This window comes from Dermacentor andersoni, chromosome 1 (assembly GCF_023375885.2).
Source record: "Dermacentor andersoni chromosome 1, qqDerAnde1_hic_scaffold, whole genome shotgun sequence".
Lineage (NCBI taxonomy): Eukaryota > Metazoa > Arthropoda > Arachnida > Ixodida > Ixodidae > Dermacentor > Dermacentor andersoni.
Genome location: NC_092814.1, coordinates 400,008,622 through 400,028,207, shown reverse-complemented (window position 1 = coordinate 400,028,207; position 19,586 = coordinate 400,008,622). Strand labels below are relative to the sequence as shown.

Below are 19,586 nucleotides of genomic sequence, written 5' to 3'. Positions count from 1 at the left end.
TCTGCAGTTTGTCGATGTCTCCTTTACTGTGTTGGTAGCGAGATCCATCGTCGGCACCACCTCCTTGTCGCATTGTAGCCACATAGGCTGTCTTCCTTTTGCTAACACTATGCAATATTCGTGATGCTCGCAGTCCCGCAGAGTGGAGGAACTTGGCGCACTCGCAGAAGCTTCACCGGACAAGTTGTTTCTTCGGCATTGCGCTGTGAACAGTAGGTGCGTGTTGCTAGCTGTAACATCGCCGAAGCTATTGGCAGTCTTACGGGGTGCACGGAAAGATTGCTCACGGAGGAAGAGAACTATCCAAGAAATAGTGGCCATCGTCGAGCCTGATCACCACGTCGCGCACTGCAATCTCGTTGTAGGAGTTTCTTTACACTGGGCCTCTTCGATGTTTAGCCGCCATGCTCTCCCGGTGAATGGATGTGATGACGCCACCACAGCGTTCCCTCATGGTATAATGCGAAGCGTACTAAAAACAAATTAGTCTAATACACATTCAGTGTACATCTTGTAAGCTTTAAAATGCTTCTCAACCACGTTAAAGTAGCTAATAAAATTGTACGAAATGCTTTTGCTTTATAACTTGCTTGTGCATGTCAAGCACTCCGTGGAACAACAAAGTGAAAGAAGGCACGACCATGCACTGATGGTATGACCACGTGAGCCCCAGTTTGTGGACCGCCCAGAAGGCAACGCCCAAGGAATGATAGCCAGCCAGAGTGAATCTAGATGAACCAATGAAACTGGAGGCTTGTCGGAAGATAAACTCTGTCTCGGTACCATTTGTGCTTTCATCTTGGGGTGTCGCCAGAGCTCGTGAGTATCCCGAGTTTCGCCAAACTCGGCGCATCCTGCATAGCACCCCTGTAACAGTCTTCTGTGTTGAAAAACGGAAACTATTTTTTACAGCCTACTGTCTGAGATTATTTATAGTTATTTGTAGTTGTATTTCGCATCTGGTTAGATTTGAGGCCAGGCAAGCCACTCGCAAATTGTCGACATATATTGAGTGCATAACACAGGATGGGATGATGTTATTAAGCGAGTTCATTTTGCCTATGAAAAGTGTCGTGCTCAGAATGCAACCTTGTGGAACGCCATTTTTTTTTGTAAATGTCCTTAATATATCGTGCTAAGACGTACTTGACATGTTCTATTTCACATGAAATCACATGGACAATTTACCATTCTGCAATGAATTCCCAGGTCAGCCAGGTTTCTCAAAATTTTATATCGCCACGTGGTATCATACGCCTTTTCCAAATCGAAGAAATCCGAGAGACAGTGTTGTTTGTGTAGAAACGCGTCACGTATTTCATGTTCTAGTCGCACGGAGATGCCCAGTGGCGGAGCAGCCCTTTTTGTATCCGCACTGGTGCAAGCTATTCGGCTTCTTGTTTCAAGGATGAATGTGAGTCTTATGTTTATGATGCTCTCATAAGAGTTGGCTAGACAACTTGTTAATGGAATGGGTCTACAGCTGCTAGGGGATGTTACGGGTTTACCATATTTTAGAAAAGGCAGTACTACCGCACTTTTGCAATTAGTAGGCATTACCCCAGACTCCCACATCTTGTTGAAAATATAAGAAGTGCCTCTACCGATGCTTGAGATAGGTGTACCTGCATTGTGTAGTGGACAGGGTCATGACCTGTTGTCATTTCTTTACCGGCAAGAAGAACTCTGTTCAATTCCTGTATTGTGAGGTGGTTATTATAAAGTTCATTTGAAGCCCCAGTGGTGGGCAGTCTCTGTTTCTCCCCCGACTTTTTATATTTTAATAATGTATGTGAGTAGTTTGCTGAGCTGGAGACGCTGTAAAAGTGCTCGCTTAATAAGTTGGCCTGGCCTTGTAGTGTTGTGTGCCTGGACATGTAAGTAGTGCTATTGTGTATGATGAGTGCTCTCCCTTAAGTTTCCTCACCTGGTCCCACATTCGTTTTGATGTGACTCTACTATTGTCTGAAGATATGTTTTTTGGCATGATAATTTCTCTGCCTTCGTTCGAATGAATCGTGCTTTGACTTTTGTCATGTTTGTCAGTTAAAAGGTTGCTATAGCTCGTGTACCTCCATAGGATTCCCCAGGCCTTATTTTGTTCTTTTTTCGCTTCAGTAGACTCGTTTGTTCACCAGGGATTTAGCTTCTTGTGGGAAATATCGGATGACTGGGGTATTGTCTCTTCTGCCGCTGCGATTATAACCTCAGTGATTTTTTTTGTTAAATTCGTCAACGTTTACTTCTGGCGAAAAGACAGCTTCCAGTTTCGCATTTTCCATAAAACCGGCCAGTCAGCGAGATGTAACTTCCAACGGCGAGGCCTAGTTGCTAAGGTTGTGGTGATGATAGCAGTTTCATGACTGCGGGTAAGTGATCGTTACCATATGACGTGTCGAGGGCTACTCGTTTAACATAATTAAAAAGAGATAGTGAGCAAAAAGCTAAATCTAAACAGCTTAAAGTGCGGGAAGTCGGTGAAAAGTTGGCCGGCTAACTTGAGTTTAAAAGGCAGATGTCATTGGAGAGAATAAAATCTTCAACGAGTTGCACTTTTTGTTCAGTTTTCACTGTCCCAAACAGTACAATGAGCATTAAACTCTCCTGCTAAAACAAATGGCTCCGGTCTGTTAAATTCTCTAAGCGTTTAGTAGTAGAATGGGTGTGGGGCGGAATATACAGTGAACAAATGGTGATGGTTTTGTGAGACAGAATGGTGACGGCTACAGAATTGAAAGTTGTATCTAACTGCATATTTCGTGTAGGAGTGCCGCCCTACACGACTATAGCGACTCTTGCTGACAAGTGGCTGGAGCTAGGCAAGTGCCCGTAGCTAGACCGGAAAATGTGGACGTTCTCGCCCTTACTAACAAAACCTTATTTCCCCTGTTTGTTTGACTGTATTGAAACTGTTTAGGCTTCTAATTCTTCATTGAAATTTGTATGGTGTGTCATTGTTCTTGTAATTGCCATTTGTGATGGAAGTGTCTGATCGTTTCTTTATTTGTTGATGGTTACATAACTGAATCCATATACTAAATCGTCGTGTCACTGCTGCTGCACGGGTGGCTAGAGCTTAGTCAAGCTGCACAGATGCAGCTTTTTTCTCTGGTCCCCAATTTTCGCAGTAACAATGTACTGTCAGCGGCGAAAATAAAACTTGATTGATTGATTGATTGACTGACTGACTAATTGATTGATTAAGATATATCGCGCGACAATCATACAATATATATGTCTGACGCTAAAATTGGCTAGAGCACTACTACCCCGTTAAAGCCCTTGAAACACAAGGGCCTACAAGCATGTGCTCCTCAAAACAATTATCACAGTGGCATCCACTGGAAAGAGGATGCGCTACGAATTTAATGAACTAATAACATGTAGGATAACATCATTCAAAAAACCGAGGACTGCTTTGGTGTGAAGAGCGGTTCTTGACCAAGAAGCATAGCCGGGTGAAGAGGGACACAATAGCGGTATGCAAGTAGAAAATGTTTCTTTCTCTCAACTTCGGCCTCCCGACACTGCAGGAGGACGTTAAGGACGGCAAGCCTCTAACCACATCTACCAAAGGTCGGAGCTTCGTTTCCAGTAAGTAGAAAATTATGAGTGTCAAATGTGTGTCCTACGCTGAGACGACAGAATAGGACATTTGTTCCCCATGATTTTGTTGCGGAGGGCCAAAACCCTAACTGTGGCTTTATCACGCGCAGCTTATTATTTTTTTTCTGCGTGCCACATGTGTTGCCAGTGATTTCGAAGTTTCTTTCGCATGAAAGGCTTCCGATCTGTGCCTGGGACAGCAGCGGTAAGAGTAACAGCATGCAATGCAATTGACGAGGCCATCTCGTCCGCCAGAACATTACCCTCGAGGTCCCTATGGCCAGGCACCCAGCATATAATGATGTGCTGATTCGATACATGAGATTTACACAGCTAGGAATAGAGTTCAGTAAGTACTGGAGGTTTGTGCTTACAGAGTGACATCAAGGCATTCACGACGCTTAGCGAGTCTGTACATACAACTGCTTTTCGGAGTTTTGACTTCCCTATATGCTTCACAGCCGACAATAGTGCGTACGCCTCAGCCGTAAAGATACTTGTTTCGAATGCAGTACATCGGATTCCGAGAAGGATGGACCGACGGCTGCATAGGACACCCGGCACGTGACTTGGAACCGTCTTTGTAGAACTCTGTGCACGAGTGCGTCTACTGAAGTTCTAGGAAATGCATTGGGATTTGGACCTCTGGAGCGCGCTTTGTAACTTCGAGAAAGAATATGTTACATTCTACCACCTGCCACTCCCAAGGAGGTAACAGCTTTGTTAGATGCATTAAGCGACGCTTGAGTGGGACATGCATTTCATCGTCAAGCGGATCGATTGAGGAAAACTGTAGCACACGTCATGTCGGTAACGGTATTAAAACATGAGTGTTCATGATTAGAGTGTATTCTGTGAAAATATGTGACGCTGATGCATGTTGTCTGCAAGTGGAGTGACCACTCATTTGATTCTGCGTAAAAGCTTTCAATCAGGCTTTTCCTGAATGCACCAGTGGCTAAGCGGATACCTAGATGGTGGACAGGACCTAGCATCCTTAGCGCGCTCGGGGCAGCAGAGTTATATGCGACGGCACCACGGTCCAATCGTGACCGAATTAGGCTCTTGAAACGATTTATTAAACACTTCCTGTCACTACCGCATGAACTGTGGTATAGAAGTTTCAGTAAGTTCATTGTTGCGGGCTTGGCGACTTTGCCACTGCGCAGGCCACTAATCCTTTCGTCTTCGTAATGCAGGTGCACGGTGCACTCATCGCGTCTCTTTTCCTTCCTGGACCGGCGACTACGCCACTGACCACACCTTCAAGTTTGCCAACCCTTCTCAGCGTGGATTTGTCAGGCGCCCGTAAACGAGCCACTGCCAACGCTTCACCCGTCTTCGAAACAACGACACACTCGTCCTTGGATTACCCGCCCCTCGCAGCAGAATGGGCAGCGTCATCGCATCCGACATCACTATTAAGGTCAGCTATAAAACAGGAGCAACCACCAGTGGCACTTTGTAGGCTTGGCGGCTTTGCCAATGCACAGGTCACTAATCCTTTCGTCTTCGTAATGCAGGTTGGTGAACATTTCAGGCTCTTTGCCAAAAAGTCTAATTACTTCTTAGTACAGCTGCCAAGCCCACATTGCCTTAACGCTGTTGTTGCTGATTGTTTTCATGTCGTTTTTTTCCCTGCTACTCCTACTTTCCGGTGATATAGAAACTAACCCCGGTCCGGATACTGCAGCTCTCCTGTGGACGTGCTTGTGGACGTGCATGTGGACGTGCTTGGCAAGGTGCGCTGCAGTGACCATAGGATGGTAAGAACTCGAATTAGCCTAGGCCTGAGGAGGGAATGGAAGAAACTGGTACATAGGAAGCCGATCAATGAGTTAGCAGTAAGAGGGGAAATAGAGGAATTCCGGATCAAGCTACAGAACAGGTATTCCGCCTTAACTCAGGAAGAGGACCTTAGTGTTGAAGATATGAACGACAATCTTATGGGCATCATTAAGGAATGTGCAATAGAAGTCGGTGGTAACTCCGTTAGACAGGATGCCAGTAAGCTATCGCAGGAGACGAAAGATCTGATCAAGAAAGGCCAATGTATGAAAGTGTCTAACCCTATAGCTAGAATACAAATGGCAGAACTTTCCAAGTTAATCCACAATCATAAGACTGCTGACATAAGAAAGTATAATATGGATAGAATTTAACATGCTCTCAGGAACGGAGGAAGCCTAAAAGCAGTGAAGAAGAAACTAGGACTTGGCAAGAATCATACGTATGCGTTAAGAGACAAACCCGGCAATTTCATTACTTATATGGATGAGATCGTTCAAGTGACTGAGGAGTTTTATAAAAATTTATACAGTAGCAGTGGCACCCGCAACGATAATGGAAGAGAAAATAGTCTAGAGGAATTTGAAATCCCACAAGTAACGCCAGAAGTAAAGAAAGCCTTGGGAGCTATGCAAAGGGGGAAGGCCGCTGGGGAGGATCAGGTAGCAGCAGATTTGTTGAAGGATGGTGGGCAGACTGTTATAGGAAAACTGGCCACCCTGTATACGCAATGCCTCATGACTTCGGGCGTACCGGAATCTTGGAAGAACGCTAACATAATCCTAATCCATAAGAAAGGGGACGCCAAAGACTTTAAAAATTAGAGACCGATCAGCTTACTGTCCGTTGCCTATAAAGTATATACTAATGTAATTGCAAATAGAACCAGGAACACCTTAGACTTCCGTCAACCAAAGGACCAGACAGGATTCTGTAAAGGCTACTGAACAATAGACCAGATTCACACTATCATTCAGGTGATATAGAAATGTGCGGAATATAACCAACCCTTAAATATAGCTTTCAATGATTATGAGAAAGCGTTTGATTCAGTCGAAACCTCAGCAGTCAGGGAGGCATTACGGAATCAGGGTGTAGACGAGCAGTATGTGAAAATACTGAAAGATATCTATAGCGGCTCCACAGCCACCGTAGTCCTCCATAAAGAAAGCAACAAAATCCCAATAAAGAAAGGCGTCAGGCAGGGAGACACGATCTCTCCAATGCTATTCACAGCGTGTTTACAGGAGGTATTCAGCGAGCTGGATTGGGAAGAATTGGGGATAAGAGTTAATGGAGAATACCTTAGTAACTTGCGATTCGCTGATGATATTGCCATGCGTAGAAACTCAGGGGACCAACTGCAATGCATGCTCACTGACCTGTAGAGGCAAAACAGAAGGGTGGCTCTAAAAATTAATCTGCAGAAAGCCAAAGTAATGTTTAACAGTCTCGTAAGAGAACAGCAGTTTACGATAGGTGGCGAGCCACTGGAAGTGGTAAGGGAATACATCTACTTAGGACAAAGAGTGACCGCGGATCCTGATCATGAGACTGAAATAATCAGAAGAATAAGACTGGGCTGGGGTGCGTTTGGCAGGCATTCTCAGATCATGAACAGCAGGTTGCCTTTATCCCTCAAGAAAAAAGTGTATAACAGCTGTGCTTTACCAGTAATCACGTACGGGACAGAAACCCGGAGGCTTACGAAAAGGGTTCTACTTAAATTGAGGACGACGCAACGAGCTAAGGGAAGAAGAATGATAGGTGTAACCTTAAGGTATAAAAAAAGAGCAGGCTGGGTGAGGGAACAAGTGCGAGTTAATGACATCTCAGTTGAAATCAAGAAAAAGAAATGGGGTTGGGCAGGACATGTAATGAGGAGGGAAGATAACCGATAGTCATTAAGGGTTACGGACTGGATTCCAAGGGAAGGGAAGCGTAGCAGTGGGCGGCAGAAAGTTAGGTGGGTGGATGATGTTAAGAAGTTTGTAGAGACAACATGGCCCCAATTAGTACATGACCGGGGTAGTTGGAAAAGTATGGGAGAGCCCTTTGCCCTGCAGTGGGCGTAACCAGGCTGATGATGATGATGATTGTTTTCTTCTGCCTTTGATAGCGTCTTAGAAGCGTAATCAATTGGTTTTACTGTGCCGTCTTTCATAGCGTGCGATAACACAGCGCCGAGACCGTATTCAGACGCGCCGCACGACAGCTGCAGGGGTAGCACCCGATCGTAGCGCGCAAGAACTTCGGCGGATGACACCATTGTTTTGGTTGGTTAGTTGGTTAGTTGGGGTTTAATGGCACAAAGGCATCTAAGGCCATGCTGCGCCAGTCACAAGACAAAAGGATACGCAAGGTGAGAGCAGGCAAACCTGCATTGCAATTTAGTTCGTGTAAATAACCATTTGTCTCTACAAAGTGGAACAGGTTAGCAAATGGCACTAGCGGGTCATCTGCCTGCAATAGGGCAAGGTGTAAAGGTATATCTAAATTATATAGGTTGTGCAAAAGCTTCCGTCGCCGTGTTTCAAACTGTGGTCATGTTATAAGGATATGTATTACTGTAAGCGGTTGATTGCCTTTTCGCAAGTCGGTGGGTTTTGTTTTCGGAGGAGAAAGTTGTATATTAAATGTGCGTGTCCAATCCTAAGTCGACACAGGAACCCCTCATAGAACCGGCGCTGGTGAGTGCGCGACTTCCACTCGCCAATTACGGATTCAACAACGATCAACATATGTGTTGTGGTGAGGACTGAATTCTGAGTACATAAGAAAAAGTTAGTAGCACTCTGCGCTGCTGTAAAGTAGGTTCATCACAGTCAACATATAACCTCTGGACAGGCGATGTTCTGCAAGCACCACTTGCCAGTCGTAGTCCAAGGTTATGAACTGGATCAAGCCGTCGGACGTAAGATAGTCTGGCTGAACCATGTATGGATGCTACCATAGTCTAATATGCTACGCACCAAAGTGCGGTTAATGCGTAGTACGTATTTACGGTCAGAGCGCCAGCGCTTCCGGGACAGGACTTTGAGGATGTTAAGAGCATTGTTCGCTTTAATTTTAAGGCTATTTATGTGTGCCAGGAAGTTTAATTTTTTGTCACATAGAACACCCACAAACTTGTGTTCTTGTTTTACCGGTAGTGTGGCTTTTTGTAGCTTAAGAATTGGATCTAGTTGTAGGCCTCTTTTTTGTGAAAACACAACACTAATAGTTTTTTCAGTTGAAAAGTGACAACCGTTTTCAGGGGCCCACTGCATTAGTTTGTTTAACGTAATTTAAATTTGTCGTTCGCAGGTTGCCAAGTTCGATGCACGACATGCGATTTCTAGATCATCAACATATAATGAGTGCATTACAGAGGATGGAATTATATTACTGACTGAGTTCATTTTCACCACAAACAGTGTTGTGCTTAATACGCATCCCTGAGGTACGCCATTTTCCTGGATGAATATGCGTGACAACATCGTTTCTAAACGAACTTGAAATGTTCGCTCGGACATGAAACGGCAAGACATTTGAGCATTCTACCGCGGATCCCTAAATTCGCTGAGTCCCTTAGAATACCAAACCTCCATTTTGTGTCGTACGCTTTTTCTAGGTCAAAGAAAACAGTGAGACAGTATTGCTTGTGCAGAAAGGCCGCACGTATCTAGTCTTCTAGCCGGACTAGGTGGTCTGTTGTGGAGCAACGGTTCTTGTGTCCGCACTGATGGTTATCTAGCAGGTTCTCTGTTTCAAGGACGTATGTCAATCTTATCTTGCTGATGGCTTCATAGGACTTTGCAAAACAACTTGAGAGTGCTATGGGTCTATACCTGGTTGCTGTTGTGGCAGGTTTTCCAGCTGTCAAGAAAGGGATTATGATGGCTTTCTTCCACTCTTTGGGCATTTTCCCGTTTCCCAGATGATGTTGAAGAAATGAAGCAAGGTCTCAACTGCTTTAGGGGACAGGCGAGCTAGCATTGCGTAATTCGTTCATTCATTTATTATACCCTCAAGACCACAAGGTATTACAGAGGGGAGTGGGGTAAAAAAAGTTACATAACAAAGAAGGCAGCAAGTGATGTAGTAATAGACATGTGAAGCCTGAAGCGATGGTGTTGATTATGGCCGTACAAAATTGTGCGTGGTCTTCAATAGCAATCAACGCGGCGGGAAGGTGGCTCCATTCTTGACACGTCCTAGGAAGAAAAGACTCATGACAAGCTCTAGTGCGACACTGCAAAACTCCAACTTTGTGATGATGATCAATGCGAGGAAATATGTAGGTAGGGGATGAAATAAGATTATCGCGCAGATATGAATTATGGAAGTATATTTTATGAAACAGAGCCAGGCGAGAGCATGTGCGACGAGCAGAAAGTGGTGGAAGTGGGAGGATGTTTTTCATAGAAGTTACGCTTGCCGTGCGGTTATAATTGCTTAAGATGAAACGCGAGGCATTATTTTGAACACGTTCGAGAGACTGGATTAGTGTCTCAGCATATGGGTCCCAAATTGATGAAGCGTTTTCCATTTTACTCCCAATTAGCGTCTTGTACAAAATCAACTTCAATGATGACGGAGCGGAACAGAAGTTTCGACGGATATAACCTCACATGCGATTACGTTTTATCGATTACGCTGTCGATGTGTAAAGACCAGGAAAGAGTAGAGGTCAAATGGACACCTCGGTATTTGTAAGATGTAACTGCTTCCATGGAAGTATTATTATGGTAATAGGTCGGAAGAGGAAGTTCACGGCGGGTTACACGCATGGTTTTGCACTTAGATTGGTTGAGTTTCATTAACCACAAGTCGCACCCGTTACAGACAGCGTTAATGTCGTTTTGCAGAATGTCAGTATCAGCGGCGTCAGAAGTTTCACGAACAATAACGCAATCGTCGGCAAAGAGATAAATGTTAGAAGAAATTTCATTGGGTAAGTCGCTAATATAAATTAAAAAAAGGAGAGGGCCTAACACTGATTCTTGAAGAACGCTAGATTTAACAGGGCTAAATGTAGAGAAGTGGTTATTAAATGCAACTAACTGGGATCGATAAAGAAGAAAGTGCTCTAGCCATGCAAACAGATTAGGGTCAAGATTTAGGTTACTAAGCTTAAAAATGAGTAGTTTGTGACATACCTTGTCGAAAGCCTTTTCACAGTCGAAGAAAACACAGTCTGCGCATGAACCTTTATCAAGAAAAAGATGAGGATCGTGAGTTCACGAAAGCAGTTGTGTTTTACAGGACAAACGTTTGGGGAAACCGAGCTGTGCGCGTGTGAAGAATGAGTTATCGTCTAACTGCTTAACTAAATGAGAAAACAAGATATGTTGGAGTACTTTACAAGGAATGCTAGTGAGGGAAATGGGGCAGTAGTTATGAGGTGAGCATTTGTTGCCGGACTGGTGAAGTGGAACCACGTTCCCAATTTTCCAGTCTGCAGGGAGCTGATGGGTGTCTAAAGATAGCTGGAATATTTTTGAAAGTAATAAAGATGAGTAAACAGAAGTGTTTTTCAAAAACTTTGCGGTAACCAGGTCTGAGCCAGGGCTTGACGACATCTTTAGATTTTAATTCCATTTTTTACCCCAAGTGGCTCGATCCTAATAAAATTCATAGCCGGGTAATTTCAGCTATTTAGGGTGGGAAACACAGGATCAGGACATAGAACGAAATTACTGCAGAATACAGAGTTTAGGATTCATGGACATTCAGCGTCGGGTATTTTCGATCCACTAGAATTAGCTAAGGTTATTGTATCATCTTTGCAAATGTTTATGATGCACCAAAACTTTTTCGGGTCTTCTGTAAGTATTGTAGCCAAAGTGTGTTCTTGAAACATTGTTTTAGCGAGTTTTTTAGCTGCTATGTTAGCTTCGTTGGCGTCATTGTAAGTGTCCCACTTAGATACCCCTGTACCCTGTCCCCTGTCCGTACCGGGTGCTGTTTTTTTGCCAGTAGTAACTATACTATTGATTTCTGGAAGTGCTAAAGCGGCATTATACAGCATTTCTGAACTTCCTGTGGTCGGAAGCTTTAGTTTTTCTGTTAACTGCTTATGTTTTAGAAATGCAGCAGAGTAGTTTTCTGAGCTTGATATATCAAGGAAATGTTTCCCTAATATGTCTGCTTGTTCTTCTATATTTGTTTTTGTGTCTGGAGGTGAGAGTATGGGGATAATGTAAGAAGCATAGTCGCCTCTAAATTAACGAAGCTGATCCTACATTCGTTTGGATATTATTGAGCTATTTATAGACGAGGCATAATTTTTCCAGGGCTGTCTTTCGGCTTGCCTGCGTGTGTACCTGGCTTTCGCTTTTGATTTTTTTAAAGAGAGTAGATTTTCTTGTGTTGGGTATCGCCGAAAGATACCCCACGCTTTGTTTTGTGGTTTTTTTGTTTGTGTACATTCCTTCGTCCACCAGCGTTTCAGGTTTTTTCTTAGGAAGCCAGAGGATTGTGGGATTGTCCGTTCTGCTGCAGCAAGTATGCAGGCCGTAATGTCATTCATTTCGGCTATGGTTAACTCTTATGATATGTTATCCAGAGTGGCCTTTTCAGTAAAGAGAGGCCAGTCTGCTAGATGGAGTTTCCAACGGGTTGGTCTTAATAGTATGGTAGGAAAAGGAAATGTTCTTTTAATATTAGCAGGCATATGGTCACTACCATAGGGGTTGTGAATAGCACTACATTGAAAATTGCCAAAGAGAGATGGAGAGCACAGTGCCAGATCTAGGCAACTCATAGCTCCTGTGCTTGGGGAGTAGTAAGTTGCCGCACCGGTGTTTAAAATGCATATGTCATTTGTTAGAATAAAATCTTCAAGCGTTTGACCCCTGGTGTCAGTTGTTTTATTACCCCATAACCTGTTACGTGTGTTAATATCACCGCCTATTAAAAATGGTTCAGATAGCGGGTTTAAAAATAGCTCTAGATCTCTTACGGTAAAATGTGAATGCGGCGGAATGTATGCTGAACAAATGGTGAGGGTTTTGTGAGCTAAAATCGTAACAGCAACGGCTTCTATGTGAGTGTTAATGGGAACTATTCTGGCTACAATACCACCTGGCAGAACAATGGCTACACCAGCAGAACTGATAGTTGGGCGAGTTGGTACGAATTCATAGTAAAATATTGAGCACGCACAATTGACAAGGACAGAGTGAAGGGGGACACACGAGCGCTACTCACAACTATTTTATTTTCGGAAAGATACAGAACATATATACCCCAGGCATGTGCAACAAGAGTCGTCAATAACAGAAACAGATGAAAAACACATTAAGAAGGTTCAACCAGTATTTAAAAAAGCCAATTCATTTTCAGTGATTGCAACCGATGGTTGGCTTATGCATTTTTCAGCGCACTTCTTGATATGAAATGCTTCTGTGATTTCACGTATTAGTTTGTTTTTATCTGAAAAAATGTTAGTATCAAAAAATACCGGATCACAATGCCACAGATACAGTGAGTCGACAAGTGCGAATGGTTTTCTTTACCGAGAGAACGTTCATGTTCTTTTAGACGGGTGTTTATGCACCGACAGGTTTGTCGTATATACAGGTTGCCACAGGTTAATGGAAGCCAGTACACAGCACCTATTGTGCATTTCCTGAATTTTTGATCTTCTTTTCGACCGCAGCTGCATTTTTTTACCATATTATCTAACTCATTGGAAATAGCTTGGCACAGTTCTTGCGCCTTGTTAGGAGCGCTGAAAACCAATCAACGCCATACCGGCTGGCAACATTCTTTAGCCCATGGGAAAAATAATAGACGTAAGGTAAATCTGCAAGGCGCTCTTTGTTCGTGCTAAGCCTGTTCCTTGAATCTCTGGGCTGTACACCCTTTAATATTTTTATTACCTGTTCGGTCGCTCGGACTATAATAAATCAGATGTATGCGTTAAGAGACAATGCCGGCAATATCATTACTAATATGGATGAGATAGTTCAAGTGGCTGAGGAGTTCTATAGAGATTTATACAGTACCAGTGGCGCCCACGACGATAATGGAAGAGAGAATAGTCTAGAGGAATTCGAAATCCCACAGCTAACGCCGGAAGAAGTAAAGAAAGCCTTGGGAGCTATGCAAAGGGGGAAGGCAGCTGGGGAGGATCAGGTAACAGCAGATTTGTCGAAGGATGGTGGGCAGATTGTTCTAGAGAAACAGGCCACCCTGTATACGCAATGCCTCATGACCTCGAGCGTACCGGAATCCTGGAATAACGCTAACGTAATTCTAATCCATAAGAAAGGGGACGCCAAAGACTTGAAAATTTATAGAGCGATCAGCTTACTGTCAGTTGCCTACAAACTATTTACTAAGGTAATCGCAAATAGAATCAGGAACACCTTAGACTTCTGTCAAGCAAATGACCCGGCAGGATTCCGTAAAAGCTACTCAACAACAGACCATATTCACACTATCAATCAGGTGATAGAGAAATGTGCGGAATATAACCAACCCTTATATATAGCTTTCATTGATTACGAGACAGCGTTTGATTCAATCGAAACATCAGCAGTCATGGAGGCATTGCGGAATCAGAGTCTAGACGAGCCATATGTAAAAATACTGAAAGATATCTATAGCGGCTCCACAGCCACCGTAGTCCTCCATAAACAAAGCAACAAAATCCCAATAAAGAAAGGCGTCCGGCAGGGAGATACGATCTCTCCAATGCTATTCATAGCGTGTTTACAGGAGGTGTTCAGAGACCTGGATTAGGAAGAATGGAGGTAATGGAGGTAATGGAGAATACCTTAGTAACTTGCGATTCCTGATGATATTGCCTTGCTTAGTAACTCAGGAGACCAATTGCATTGCATGCTCACTCACCTGGAGAGGCAAAGCAGAAGAGTGGGTCTAAAGATTAATCTGCAGAAAACTAAAGCAATGTTTAACAGTCTCGGACGAGAACAGCAATTTACAATAGGTAGCGGGGCACTGGAAGTGGTAAGGGAATATATTTACTAAATAAATAATCAGAAGAATAAGAATGGGCTGGGGTGCGTTGTGCAGGCACTCTCAGATCATGAACAGCAGGTTGCCATTATCCCTCAAGAGAAAAGTGTATAAAAGCTTTGTCTTACCAGTACTCACCTACGGGGCAGAAACCTGGAGGCTTACGAAAAGGGTTCCACTTAAATTGAGGACGACGCAACGAGCTATGGAAAGATGAATGATGGGTGTAATGTTAAGGCATAAGAAAAGAGCGGATTGGGTGTGGGAAGAAACGCGAGTTAATGACACCTTAGTTGAAATCAAGAGAAACGGGCATGGGCAGGACATGTAATGAGGAGGGAAGATAACCGATGGTCATTAAGGATTACGGACTGGATATCAAGGGCAGGGAAGCGTAGCAGGGGGCGGCAGAAAGTTATGCGGGCGGATGAGATTAGGAAATTTGCAAGGACGACGGCGCCACAAATAGTACATGACTGGGGTTGTTGGAGAAATATGGGAGAGGCCTTTGCCCCGCAGTGGGCGCAACCAGGCTAATGTTGGTGATGATGATGACTATCATGTGTTCCGGAAATCTCACTGAAACTAGTCTTGTTACCGGATTGCCGAAGCTTTCTTTTATTAGGTGGCAACAAGATTTCCCTAAAGCATCCCGAAGGCAAGACACCGTAATTCCGCTTTTTACAATCTTCGAATATCCTGATTTCTACTGTAATATGGGCGTTTTTGTTCTAGGGCTGTACATCCAGCATGTGTGATTGGGTAGCAATCGCAGAAAAAGATCTCGAAACTGTAGTTCGTTTTCTTTGGCAATCTCATGGGTAAACTTAAGGCCTATGCCACATTCATGGAACACTTTCAGTACATTACCCACATTACAGCCATGTTCATTCCCATCAAAAATAACCAAAAAATCATCAACAAATCGGAAAACTTTTGCCAAGTTTTCTAAAGCACTGTGACTGCTTTGGTCTACAGGAGCTAGAAAAATATATATAGGGTATATATGTTCTGTATTTTTCCGAAAATAAAATAGTTGTGAGTAGCGCTCGTGTGTCCCCCTTCACTCTGTCCTTGTTAATTGTGCACGCTAAATATTTTACTCTGAATGGCTACACCATCTAACAGCCGGTTCGCCTGAGTACGATCGCACCGTACAACAGTGAAACCTTTGAAAATGTTTTTGTGTTTTTCGGCTAGGTTTCTTGTCTGTAAGCCCAGGGCCACAGGAGGGAAGTTTATTAACATGTCTTTGATGTCACCCAAGTTGTGTAAGAGACCTCTACAATTCCACTGGATAATAAAAGCCATTATGAAACTCAAAGGTAAAAAATGGCATTAGCGAGTGAATAGCAGATAAGAAAGATGTTAGGTGACATAGATCTAAAGAAGGCTGATACAAAGGAGCGATAACCTTTAGGTTATCGCTTTCTTAGTTAAGGTAGTTATTGGGACTTTGTCCCTCCTTCCGCGCACGAGGGAGCGCTTGTCCGTCGACGACACCAGAGTTCTTGGGTCGACCTCCATCTCTCTCTCTGAAGCACTGGTGGACCGATAGCTGGGCGCCGAAACACGTGTCTCGGGCCTTGCGGTTCGTTTGATCTTTGGGCCCAGTGGGACTGGTGTCTGCAGGGCCTTCGAAGATGATGAAGCAGCACTGGTTGCTTGCACCACGGCGGCGGGAAGCGTCACTACGGGAGCACTGTGCGTGGGCTCGCAGGAGTCCTCAGGCCTCTGTGACGATGCCCCCAACTTCGTCACAGAGGCATAACTACGTCGCGAAAGGTATGGCAGTCGCTTTCTGGCTTCAAAGAACGATGTCTTTTTTTTCTTTCACGGTTAGCGCAATTACTTCTTTTTTCAAGCAAGGGCAAGACTGCTAGTAAGCGCGATGATCTTCTTTGCAGTTAACTCAATGTGCGGAAGAGGTGCAACAATCAGATTGTTGTTCGTTGGAGCTGCATTTAGCACAAGTTATTTGTCCTCGGCATGCGTGTGAAGCATGTCCAAACTTTTGGCACATGAAACATCGTCTGGGGTTTGGGATATATGGCCTCACATTGACTTTAACATAACCTGCATCGAGCGAAGTAGGCATTACGCTTGTTCCGAAGGCGAGTATAACATGTTTGGTGGGGATTTCTTGGTCGTTTCTGCGGATTACTATTCTTTGTAATGTAGTAACATCTTATTCCTGGAAACCTTCCAGCAGTTATTCATCGCTTAAGCCAATAAAGTCTTCTTCAGATATTGCTCCCTTGCTTGTATTAGGTGTTCCGTGGGCTGAAACTTTCACTGTCGCGTCGCCAATACTGGTACGTTCAGAGAGCTTCTCTGCTTGATCTTTATCATTCAGTTCTAGGAAGACGTCCCCGCTAGACATTTTGGAGGCTTTGTATGTCGTTCCGATTTTATCTTTCAGGCATTTGGCTACCAGCAGTGGAGACAGCTTTCTAACTGGCATGTTTCTTTCACTGTGCACTACATAGTACTTAGGGAAAGACGGAGCGTTGCTCCGAAAGGAGAATTGCACGGTACATCAGTGCGGCATCTTTTCAGACGCCGATCATAGACAACAGAGGCTTGCGCTGCCATAGGAAAATGTCTATGTTCGGCAACAGCGCCGACCGTCCACACGGAGCCCAACGAGGGGGCGTGGCAGAGCTTGTATACAAGCCTGCCCGACGCCAGTCGTACGCCGTCACTATAACCAAAAATGGCGTCCCCAAAGTAGGATAGCCACACAAGGTTAACCCTTGCCGGCAAGGCGAAAGGAAGTGAACAGAAGAGAGAAGAAGACAGGAAAGGCCAGAAAGTGAGAGAGAAAGACGAAGATTCGAGGAGAGTGAGACAGGAAGAGGCGACTGCCGATTTCCCCCGGGTGGGTCAGTCGGGGGGTGCCGTCTGCGTGAAGCAGAGGCCAAAGAGGTGTGTTGTCTGCGCCGGCGGGCCTTAAAGGTCCAAACACCCGGCATCAGCTCAACTCCCAGGATCCCCCTTTCCCCAGACACGGCTCAGCCACGCATGGCTACACGCGGGAGGGTCCTACCCTCATGTGCTCGGGTACGTGGTGCCGCAACACACCAAACGCCTGCTCACGCACACGATCCTGCGGGGACAGCAATATTTTTATGGCTTGAAATGCGTCCTCACATTTTCGGTCCCAGGACCAGGAGACGTCCTTCTGTAACAATCTATAGAAGGGTTTAGCAATCGTTGCCAATTGCGGCGTAAACTTGCCATAGTAGTTTGTTGTGCCGGACACGAGCGCGGCTGGAAATCAGCAGAAAGTATCGAGTAATGCGTCCCTGGAGAACAAGCAACAACTGAGTTTATTTTTGTGTTCGTCCTGCGTCTACTGCTCGGTTGCGCACCCTCGCACTCCTACCTTTTCCCGCACACTCCGCGATAAGATTTTACCGATTCAAAAAGGGGAAAGGGTGTCTGGCTGCTGCTGTGCGACCGTGAGGCCGCCACAAGTTAATGAGCCCAAGTAGCGAACGCAGTTGTGCTACGTCAATGGGCACTGGGACTTTCGGAAGAGCTTGAATTTTTTTGTTTGTTGGTTTGACGCCCGTCTTACTGATAACATGCCCAAGACAATGAAAGCTTTCCTTAAAAAACTTGCATTTTTGGCTCTTAACTGCGACGCCTTTTGGCACTAGTGTTCGAAGCACTGCTTCAAGATTCACGAGGTGCCCTTCAGCAGTAGCTCCTGTCACAAGAACATCATCCAGATAAGAGATCACTCCGGGCAGTCCTTGCAAGATGTTATCCATAATGCACTGGAACAATGCCGGTACTGAGGCGACTCGGAAGGCCAATCTGTTAAAAGCGAACATCCCTTGATGCGCATTCAACGTGAGAAGCTTTTTAGAGCCTTCCGACATTTCCACCTCTTGGTATGCCCTATTTAGATCCAGCTGCGAAAAGTGCCGCCCTCCCGCAAGCACATCTAGTATCTCATCCAGCCTAGGTAGAGGGTACTACTCTGTGCCTAGAACAGGGTTCAACGTTGCCTTATAAGCTTCGCCCACACGTACTGTCCAGTCCTTTTTAGCAACCGCTACAATAGTTGTGGAAAACTCGCTAGAGGAAACTTGCGTAACGACGACCATTTCCTGTAGCTTTCGTAGCTCTTCCCCGATTGCTGAACGTAACGCGTAGAGTACGTTTCGAGCTTTGAGGAACATTGGACGGTTTTCCTTAAGAAACAAGGTAGCTTGCTCACCTTCTAGGTTGCCAATGGTGTCGTCAAAAATGGTGCTGTATTTGTCGAGGAGTGCTCTCAGTCGCGTGCCGTGGTCCTCTAGGCTTGCGTCAGGGTGCGAATAGTTGCACAGCTTGTGTAAACCGCATATTTCGTCCCAGTCCAAGCGAAAAATTTTGAGCCACTCGCGTCCTAGTAGCGATGGTGCGCCGTAGTCTACGACGCACAACGGAAGGTCACCGACTTGGTCCTTGTATCGTACGGCCGCTTTGAAGACGCCGCAGTGTTGGACAACTTCTCATGTGTACGTTCTCAGTAGCAGTGCTGTTGGTTCTAGCTTCAAAGGGGGTCTAAGCTTCTTGAACTGTTGCCGTGATATCACAGACACTGTAGCGCCTGTGTTTAACTCCATGCGTAAGGGTACACCATAAATTTCGACTTCGACGGTGATGAAACGCTGGGTTCTTTTCAGACAGCATCTGGACGTTGCCCGTGTCGTCGCTTTGAAGAGTGCGTACCCACTTCCCGGAACTTGCCGGCTTCTGTTCGGGACCACGACAGGCACGCTGAATGTGACTCTTCTTGCTGCAGTTCGTGCACTTATCGGCGATATGCGGACAAGCGCGGGTAAAATGCTTGCCAGAGCCACAGCGATAACATTCGAAAGATTGCTTCCATTTCGTTTCGCCTTCGGTGCCCATTTTGTGCAATTCGTCGGCAGCGTCTTTCGCGTGGCTTCTTCCAGAGCCAGTGAGCACTCAACGGCCTTCTGGAAAGTCAGCGTTTTATCTTCTGCAAATGAGTATCGCTGAATGTCGGTACGGAATAAACCGCACACAAACTTTTCTCGGAGCGATTCGTCCAAAAAGGTGCGGAATTCACAGGTTTGGGCGAGTTTTCTGACCTCGGCTACATACTGTGCGATACCTTCGTGTTGGAGCTGACATCTTCTGTGAAATTTTGTTCGCTCTCCGATCACAAACACTCTCGGAGTGAAGTGATGGCGAAGAAG

At 45.0% G+C, this 19,586-nt stretch overlaps 1 pseudogene; it reads right to left on the bottom strand.

Moving 5' to 3' along the window:
- Positions 1 to 17,459: 17,459 nt before the first annotated feature.
- LOC126518658 (uncharacterized) lies at positions 17,460 to 19,275 on the bottom strand (annotated as a pseudogene).
- Positions 19,276 to 19,586: the final 311 nt, after the last annotated feature.